Source organism: Tupaia chinensis, unplaced genomic scaffold (genome assembly GCF_000334495.1).
Source record: "Tupaia chinensis unplaced genomic scaffold, TupChi_1.0 Scaffold148012_1, whole genome shotgun sequence".
NCBI lineage: Eukaryota > Metazoa > Chordata > Mammalia > Scandentia > Tupaiidae > Tupaia > Tupaia belangeri.
In genome coordinates, this window is record NW_006207862.1 from 1,467,266 (window position 1) to 1,478,015 (window position 10,750).

General features: G+C 39.9%; 1 pseudogene; it reads right to left on the minus strand.

Moving 5' to 3' along the window:
- Nucleotides 1-6,865: 6,865 nt before the first annotated feature.
- Nucleotides 6,866-8,436, minus strand: LOC102469165 (26S proteasome regulatory subunit 4-like; annotated as a pseudogene).
- Nucleotides 8,437-10,750: the final 2,314 nt, after the last annotated feature.

Here is a 10,750-nt window from a genome sequence, read left to right on the forward strand (position 1 = left end):
GAACAGGGTACTAGTATAACTGGGGTCTAGTGAGGGTTCACTTCCAGTTTGCATATGTATGCTTTCTCTCTGGGTCCTCACATAGCAGAAAGAAAGTCAGCAAGTTTGTTCTCTTCTAATAGAGATACTAATCCCATCATGAGGGGCCACACTCTCATGACTTCATCTAAATCTAATAACCTCCCAGAGGCCCCATCTTCGAATACCATTGCACTGGGGGTGAGAACTTCAACACAAGAATTTGAGGGGAGCACAATTCATTTCATAGCATAATCCTTTTTGCTTTTCTAGGCCTCCTGATGGACATTTGTAATGAGATCCAGAAGATGCTGTCAAATATCACGGCTCTCAGCAAAAAGATAAACTATATTGGGTAACGTCTCTTTCTTCCTGAGGGCAAGCTCCCGTTCTCTTTCTGTTTTCATATTGCTCAATATATTATTCTTATATCAGGTACTCTACAAAAAATTTATTGAGATGATAGTAAGCACTTCTAGAGTGGTCTATAGATTATTACACGTTTTCAGATTCTGACCCTCAAAGTTCCCCGGTGGAAAAGAAATAGCCGGTAATATTATCTCCATTATCGGATGAGGAAATTAAGGCTCAGAGAGCTTAAAAACTGAGATAAACAAGCTCTTCAAAGGCCAGCTTAGAATGCTTTCTACTTTGGCACACTGCCTGCCACTGTTCTTTTTTGGGGGGAAGAGGTTTTTGCCATGGGAGGTGTGCGCTTGCCAGAAAGACAGAGAGAGACAAAGAGACAGAAAGCAAGAAATCACCCCTGAGGGGGATGGCCATGCCGCAATTCTTTCTCCTCTAATCTCCTCTCAGGATCTTGGGCATGCACATACACACGCCTGGTGTGAGTTTAAACCACCGGGTCCAGGACTTGAATTGCGGTCGGCTACATGGGAGTTCAGTGACATAGCCATTACGCTAACTGCTGGTCCCATCTGCTACTGTTCTTGATAGGGTTCACATGAGTCCCAGACCTGGCAGCTTGAAAACCTCGCCGGGTGTGTGTGCACATGTGCCCAAAATCCTGAGAGGAAAATGGAGGAGGGATTGTGGCATGGCAATTCATGCTGGGGGGTAATTTCTCACTTTCCCTCTCTCTCTGGCAAGCACACATGCTGTATGACAAAAAAACAACAAATATATTGTTATGGCATCTTTGCAGGATAACTTTATTTTTAAAAGACTATTTATTGGGACCAGCGGTTAGTGGAATGGCTATGTCGCTGGACTCCCACGTAGTCAACTGCAGTTCGCATCCCGGATCCAGTGGATTAAACTCACGCCAGGCACGCGTGTGTGTATGTGTGCCCAAGATCCTGAGAGGAGAATGGAGGAGAAGGAATTGCAGCGTGGCTATCCCCCCTGGGGGAGTGATTTCTCGCTTTCTATCTCTCTGTCTCTCTCTCTCTGGTGAGAGCATGCGCCCTATAGCAAAAACCTCTAAAAAAAAAGAAAGGCTATTTATTTATTTAAAAGACTATTTATTTTCATTTCATTTTTAAAATAATTATTTAATTTTATTTATTCATTCATTTATTTTAATTTGACCAGAGAGAGATACAGAAAGACAGAGGAAAAGTGAAAAAGTAAGCCACCAGATCCTAAACTCTAACCATGGTTGGCCATGTGGGAGTGTCCAGCACCTCAACCACCATGTCACCTGCTGGTCCCGCCAAACTTTATTTTAAAAAGACTAATGGTGATGTCTCGATACTTAGACTGTAATATATGTTTTTATTGTGAATCACAGGAAATCTAAAAATTTCAGGATATAGTATTAAGGCTATTTGTGAAATTTTTTGAGTCCTTATTTTTTAAATTATTAATTTAATTTAATTTATTTATTCATTCATTTATTTTAACTGTTCTTGATAGGGTTCACATGAGTCCCAGACCTGGCAGCTTGAAAACCTCGCCGGGTGTGTGTGCACATGTGCCCAAAATCCTGAGAGGAAAATGGAGGAGGGATTGTGGCATGGCAATTCATGCTGGGGGGTAATTTCTCACTTTCCCTCTCTCTCTGGCAAGCACACATGCTGTATGACAAAAAAACAACAAATATATTGTTATGGCATCTTTGCAGGATAACTTTATTTTTAAAAGACTATTTATTGGGACCAGCGGTTAGTGGAATGGCTATGTCGCTGGACTCCCACGTAGTCAACTGCAGTTCGCATCCCGGATCCAGTGGATTAAACTCACGCCAGGCACGCGTGTGTGTATGTGTGCCCAAGATCCTGAGAGGAGAATGGAGGAGAAGGAATTGCAGCGTGGCTATCCCCCCTGGGGGAGTGATTTCTCGCTTTCTATCTCTCTGTCTCTCTCTCTCTGGTGAGAGCATGCGCCCTATAGCAAAAACCTCTAAAAAAAAAGAAAGGCTATTTATTTATTTAAAAGACTATTTATTTTCATTTCATTTTTAAAATAATTATTTAATTTTATTTATTCATTCATTTATTTTAATTTGACCAGAGAGAGATACAGAAAGACAGAGGAAAAGTGAAAAAGTAAGCCACCAGATCCTAAACTCTAACCATGGTTGGCCATGTGGGAGTGTCCAGCACCTCAACCACCATGTCACCTGCTGGTCCCGCCAAACTTTATTTTAAAAAGACTAATGGTGATGTCTCGATACTTAGACTGTAATATATGTTTTTATTGTGAATCACAGGAAATCTAAAAATTTCAGGATATAGTATTAAGGCTATTTGTGAAATTTTTTGAGTCCTTATTTTTTAAATTATTAATTTAATTTAATTTATTTATTCATTCATTTATTTTAATTTGACCAGAGGGAGACACAGAGAGAGAGTGAGAGAGATGGAAAGCAAGACAGCAAGTCACCAGTTCTGGGACTCGAACTGTGGTCAGCTATGTGGGAGTGTCCAGCACCTTAACCACCACATCACCTGCTGGTCCCTATTTGTGAAATTTTAAATAGACATAACTATTACTCTCTTTCCTCCTAAATATAATTCTGAGAGAAATAAGAATTTGTTTATTTAGTTTTTCTAACCAACTGCATTTTATTTTGTTGCATAATAAGCCACCTAACATCTTTCAGTTAAAAAAAATGCTAAATTTGATTACAAAATAAATTAGGATCCAATTAAAATTTGCTTTAGGTGAGGGAACACAATTCTACTCAATTAAGAAAAACATTTTTATAGATCACAGTTTAGTTTACTTTTAACACCCATCATGCTATCAATTCACAGGGAATAGGTTCCAGAAGCTCAGGTTCCTTTCCACTGGTTCTCACAAAGTGTGCTTCTCTGGGTGGAGGAGGCTGGTGCTTTAGTTGAACCCAGGTGCCTATCTCTTTGGCTTTCTTGTTTTTCTAGTCATTTTCCTTTACACATTCTAGGAAGCTATCTCTGTTCTTAGAATGCTTAATATGCTCAGTACGCACATTAATTCTCTTGGCAATAATCTTGCCCTTAACTTGTTTGTTTATAGCAATGCCAACAGCATGCTGGGTAACACTGTACACTCTTCCAGTTTTATCATGGTAACATTTGGGGGTATTCCTTTTTGAATAGCACCCATTCCCTTGATGTCTACAATACCACCTTTCTTGTAGATTTGCATGTATACTGCGAGAGGAATCACTCCATGTTTTCTAAAAGGCCTAGAGAACATATATCAGGTACCTTTCCTCTTATCCTTTGTGTTTGTCATTTTGGTGAGTTACTAGAAGATAATGGTTCCAGCCAAACGGCCAAAATAAGAATTAAATTAACTGTAAATATTTGTTGAGTGATAAAGAATAGCTGTGAAGCAAAAGGGTAAGGATAAAGGGAATGTATTACTCTTACAAAGTCAGCACAAAATAAGGGTCAGAGCCTAGCTGCAGTGATGTAGGCAAAGACTACTACTACACAATAATGGAGCCATATGGGAAGGTCCCAGGTTCAGCTCCCTGATTGACCTAAACATGCTGGATATGTCCACTATTCTCTCTGGTTTGAAGGCTGGGTGGGGGACCCTCATGGGTGCTTGTCTCCCTCACTCCCTCTATCCTCTCTCTCACATAAAATAAATAAATGAATAAACTTAAAATAAATAAATAAGGGTCAGACCCTGGGCATATAGTCAGAACACCAGCAGCAGGGCTGAATGGAAGTGACAGACATGCCTACTGATTCTGGGGAAACAAGCCTCTTTTAAATTATGAAACAAAACAAACAAAAAAAGAGGCATGATAAGTATAAAAACATTTGGAAAGAATTCACCTTGGTCAAAAATAATAGAAGAGGGTCTTGGGGATAAAAGACAGGATTGGGTAAAAGTCCATTCACAGAAGTTACTCGAGCAGTTTGTTATAGGTGGTAGGTAAACAATGGTCCATTCTTTGTGGCATCAAGGTGTGTGGCCAACCCTAACAAGATCTGGTATAAGTTTTTATTATGAGAAAGAATATCTTTGGAAGGTCAATCACCCAGTCAACAGGAAGTATCCAGTAAGTAGGCTGTCTGCAACCCCTTCTTCCTCTTTTTGCTCTCTGGCTTGAATTAGCATAGCAATCTTTTCTCTGGATAAACTATATATTCATACAAGTAATTTCGGTCTCAAACATTGTTAAGATTTAACTAGTATACTAAATATTGCTTGAGGATTATTTCCCACATTTTCTTTTTCCCTTTTCTAATCTTATAATAGTTTTTTTCTAACCTATTGCAAATATATAATACTTGACAGCACATAATACATCTATTTTGCATTTTTATCTGTGTAGAAAGATCAGACTTTTATTTTCTTTTGGGCTTATCTCCCCCTCCCTAACTCCTTTCTGGAAAAGGAAAACAATTTTTTTTGCACGTAAAAAGAGAAACGATTGGTGACCTTTCTTAGACATTCTGTATTACTATTGCTTGGTCTTAAATTAGATGTTATCTCATAGAATCTAAATCTGTAGCTTTTATGGTTAGCACCTGACAAAGGGCTTAGAAAATGTTCCCTGATATGGGATAAGCTGAACTGCGTACTCTTCATTTCATAATTAAAGCACTGGATATTATTATGTTAACTTATTTCAAAAATACGATAAAACCATTTATTTATAAAGAGGGACTTAATGTAGCTGGGTTATAATAATTTGGGCTCCTTTTCTAATAGAAGTGAATTGTTCATGCGATATAAAAAGGGCCATAAACATTTTGGTAAATATTTTCCTATTCACTTCCATATAAATAAGATTTTATATCTCACAGAGTTTGAGGTTGTAACAAGATTTGTAATATATTAGGTTTTTCTCAAAATCTAGGAATGCTATAAACTTAATGTTAATTTTTTATTCAATGTTAAAAGGTCTGTTAGTTAAAGAATGCTAATAATAATCAGTCTCATAAGAATTACGTGTTGCATTGCAAGTGTTTTATTCTAGAAGTTAAAAACAATCCTGTAATACTTTAGCCTGGTGAAATTTAAAATGCACCTAGCTAAAATTAATAGATTAAGGAACACCTAAGTATATCATTTAAAGTTATAAAAGTACCTTCTAGAAGAACAAAACAATGAAAACTGAAAGGAAGAAGAGATAAGAAAAAGTGAGAAGTTATTCAGGATTGCTTAGTTTCCCGTCTTTCATAATTAGCAATCAATATATAATTGTTGAAAGTCTGTATCTTGCTTTGCCTAAGATATGGAGATGTCTTTACTTTTTACCTTGTACTACTGTTTAAATTTTTTTAGTCATGTGTATATATTACTTCCATAATTAAAAAATTAAAACACCTTGGGACCAGCAGATGGCATAATGGTAGCATCACTGGACTCTCATGTAGTCAACTGCAGTTCAAGTCCCAGACCCGGTGGCTTAAAACTCAGGCTGGTTGCGTGTGCATGTGTACCCAAAAGCCTGACAGGAAAATGGATCAGGGATTGTGGCATGGCCATCCCCCTCTGGGGGTGATTTCCCAGTTTCTGTCTCTTCATCTTTCTGTCTCTCTGGCAAGCCCACGTGCTCTATAGCAAAAATCTCTCTCTAAAAAAAAAAAAAAAATTAAAACACCTTATAGCTATATAAAATTTTAACTGTATATGTACACACACACACACACACACACATATAGATATGTATTTTTTTTTTTTGTTTTTACTATAGAGCACATGAACTTAGCAGATGTGGAGGGGAGTGAGAAATTGTCCCTCCCCACCATCCTGTGGGGGATGGCCACACCACAATCCCTTCTCTTCTAGACTCCTCTCAGGATATTGTGCACACCTGCACACATGCCCAGCATAATTTTCAAGCAGCTGGATCTGGGCTTTAACTGTGCAGTAAGCCATCTTAACTTCCATACCACCTGCTAGCCCCTGTTTGTTTGTTTGTTTGTTTTAAGGGAGATTTTTGCTATAAGGCACGAGTGCTTGCTGGAAAGACAGAGAGAGACAGGGAGACAGAAAACAAGAAATCACCCTCTAGAGAGGTTGTTCACACAGCAATCCCTTCTCCTCCATTCTCCTCTCAGGATTTTGGGCATGCATGTACACATGCCTGGCATAAGTTTTAATCCACCGGGTCCAGGAATTGAACTGCAGTCAAACTATATGGGAGTCCATCAATTTAACCATTACACCATCTGCTGGTCTCAATTCCATGTTTTTTGTTTTTCGGGGGTTTTTTTTGTGAAAGAGCATACTTTATTGGGAAGCAGAGTGCTGCACACTGACCAGCAGACAAAGGCTGCCCAGTGGACGTCCTCCACGTCACACTCCAGCAGACACACAGAAGGTTTGTAGTAAAAATCATTCAGAACATGGATTCTTCTGGGCACGTTCCCAACCTTGTTTTCCACTTCAGGGATGCTGCCAACCCCTTTCCTGAAGCAATGGCAGTTCACTAGAGACAGAGCTCCTCAGGGATGCCTTCTTGTTTTTTATAAACAACATTTTCTTTAGATTTTTTGAAGTCTTCATTTTTTTACTTTCATTCTGCATTCTCTCAAAGCCATCAGTCCAGCTTCTGTATAAATTGCTTTGATGTCGGCACCAGACAGGTCATCCTTAGCCATGATCAGGTTGTCCAGGATTACATCATCAGCCAGAGTCATCCTGCTTGTGTGAATCTGAAATATGTGCTTCTCGTTCTTTTCATCCTGCAAGGGGAACTCAATCTTCTTGTCAATGCGCCTGGTCTAATAAACGCTGGATCCAAAGTCCCTATTCAGTTTGTGGCCATAATAACTTTCACATCTCCCCTTGAATCAAATGCATCCAGCTGGTTCAACAGTTCCTATATTGTTCACTAAATTTCTCTTTCACCACCAGAATTTGAGTCATATCTTTTTGTCCCAATGGCATCAATTTCATCAATAAACACAATGAATGGTGCATGTTCTACAGCAACTCAAAAGAGTTCCCATACAAGTTTGGACCTATCACCCAGGGACTTCTGAATAAATTCAGAGCCAACAACTCTCAAGAAAGTGGCTGAAGTTTGGTTTGCAGCTGCTTTGGCTAACAAGGTTTTACCTGTGCCAGGGAGACCACAGAAAATGACTCTCTCAGGGGGCTTTATACCCATCTCTTCATAACATTCAGGATGGGTGAGAGAAGCTCCACAGACTCCTTAATCTCCTGGATTTGGTTGTCCAATCCCCCAATATCAGCATAGGTCTCCTGCAGGGCCTTTTCCACCTTCATCATTGTGACCAAGGGATCCATGTCATCCATCAGCACCCATATCACTGCATGCACCTTGTGGTTGAGCAGGACTGAGCAGCCTAATTCCAACAGGTTCTTGTTTACAAATGAAAGAATGTTGACATAGTGTTCTAAGCCCACAGATGTAGACACGATGGCATGATTGTCATCAATGATCTCTTCCAATGTTCCTACCGACAAAGATCATCTACCTTTGATCTTTCCTCCTCTTGCTTTTCTTCTAATGGCTTTATCTATTCCTGATTTCTAATGAATTCTTCTTCCATGAGAAGGTAGTCTTTAATTCTCTCTCATTTCAATTTTTTTTTGAAGAGATTTTCGCTATAGGGCGCGTGCGCTCGCCAGACAGACAGAGAGAGACATAGAGACAGAAAACGAGAAATCACCCCCCAGGGGGGATGGTCACGCTGCAATCCCTTCTCCTCTCGGGATCTTGGGCATGCATGCACATGCGCCCAGCATGAGTTTTAAGCCACCTGGTCCGGGACATGAACCGTGGTCGACTACGTGGGAGTCCAGTGACATAGCCATTACACTAACTGCTGGTTCCCTAATTTCAATAATTTTAACTGGCACAGTGTGTGAGGTGTCATCAGTGGCAGTTTGCTGACAGCATCTGGTCCCCTAGTTTTCTTCTTTCATTTTCCCCACTCTAGTTGGGACAGGAGGTTCATACTTCTTTTTCTCCTCCTTGTTGTCCTTCTTGCCACCTCCAGGACCTTGACCACCACTCTGAGTTTGATCCATCTTGCTTTGGCTGCTCTCGCCGCTGCTACTGACTCCATGTAGTTCTCAATGTGACTTAACCAAAGGAAGTTAACTCCAATTCTCTATCCTAAACTGATTTCGGACACAGGAAGGCATCTTCCCAAGGGATATGGTAATACTTTAATTATTATTGAGAATAAAGCCATTTCCAGGCTGTTAAGTTATTGTCCACTCCTCACCGAGAAACAAAAGTGGACTCTTCCTGCTCATGCTGGTAGGCAGAGGGACAAATACAAGTGAATTTGTTAGCCCTTACTCAAGTAGTACTAGTCCTTTGGAAAATAAATAATTTAACTTCTTTTGGATAAATAGGCTATGCAAATGTTGGAATCCCTACCTGTCATATACGTTGTCTCTCAGTATCTGGAGGATTTGGTCCAGGACCCCTGAGGACACCAAAACTTTGCAGATGCTTAAGTCCCTTGTATAAGATGGTGTAGTATTCGCAAATAACCTACTCATACTGGTTTACTTTAAATCATCTCTGGCTTACACACAATGCCTAATACAATGAAAATGCTATGAAATAGTTGTTTAACTGTATACTTTAGGGAATAATAACAACAAAGGAGTCTGTATATGTATGTTTAGTACAGAGGAAACCTAACTAAATAGTGCATGTCAACAATAATGTAATCTTTTTTTATATATGTTTGTGATTGGTTGAATCTGCAAATGCTGAACCTGCAGATACAGAGGGCCATTTACAGTTAGTATTGCCTAGTGCTAGAGCACTAGAACAGTATTTTGTACATAATGAGCACTTAGAAATTTTCTTTTGAATTGAGAAGATAATGCATAATAATATGTAATAATACAAATACTGGGCCTATCCTAATGAAACCATTTATTAAGAATTAAGCCTGAAAAGAAATGGAGGTATGATGCTTGTTGGATTGGAAGACAAACCCTCTGCCTAACATATAAGGTGCCTTAAATGCCTAATGTTTTATTTTATTTATATAAAAACTGCCTTCTGGGACCAACAGGTGGTATGGAGGTTGGGGCTGCTGGATTCCACATGGCTGACTGCATAGTTCAAATCCATGATCAGCAGCTTGAGAAAAAACACTGGGTGCATGTGCTTGTGTGACTAGAATCCCAAGAGGAGAATGGAGGAGGGACGAGCAGTTAGCGTAATGGCTATGTTGCTGGACTCCCACGTAGTCGACCACAGTTTGCGTCTGGATGCGGTGCCTTGAAACTCACGCCGGGCGCATCTGCGTGCATGCCCAAAATCCCGAGAGAAGAATGGAGAAGGGATTGCGGCGTGGCCATCCCCCCGGGAGGTGATTTCTCGCTTTCTATCTCTCTGTCTCTCTCTCTGTGTCTGGCGAGCATACGTGCTCTATAGCAAAAACCTCTAAAAAAATAAAAAAAGAGGAGAATGGAGGAAAGGGGATTGTGGCATGGCTATCCCCACCCCCCCACTGGGAGGAAATGTCTCACTTTCCCCCTCTCCTTATCTCTTTCTGTCTCTCTAGGCACATACCACAGAGAAAATGTTTAAAAAATTTTAAGTATTCCAAAAACCTATTTTCTGATATTCATATATTCTGACTAGCATCCTGGCCATCCTATAAATAAATTTCCCAAATATCTGAAAGAGCTCAAGCCTAGTGAAGTGTGACACACCCATAAGGTATACCATAATGCGATGTCCACCTTTGATCCAGGTGTTATTACTGTAACATCTTGTTGGTATGTGTTCTTATATGCAAATCTGAAGAACCCATCACAATTAAACATCTCTTACATTTATGAACAAATAAATTGAGTTGAGGTGAATATGCCTGTGAAGATAAAGTTTATCTAGAAAAGACACTGCTGTATAAACTTTAAAAGAATAAAATAAGGGCCAGAGAACTATGAGGAAGAGGTGGTTGACCATTCTTTACTGATTGTGGCTACACCTTATTCACTATGTGACTAACTGTGACAAGCCATTCTTTCTCAAGGTAATTCCAGGTTTGCAGTCCCTCTTAAGTCTGATCATGCATCCTCCCTTAAAATAATTCTTAAGGGAGCAGCAGTTAAAATAATTCTTAAGGGACCAGCAGTTGGCGTAATGGCTATGTTGCTGGACTCTCACATAGTCGACCACAGTTCAAGTCCCAGACCCAGTGGCTTAAACTCATGCTGGGTGCATGTGTGTGCGTGCCCAAGATCCCGAGAGGAGAATGGAGGAGAAGGGATTGCGGTGTAGTCACCCCCCCAGGGGGTGATTTCTTGCTTTCTGTCTCTCTGTCTCTGTCTCTCTGGCAAGTGCACACGCTCTATAGCAAAAAAAAAA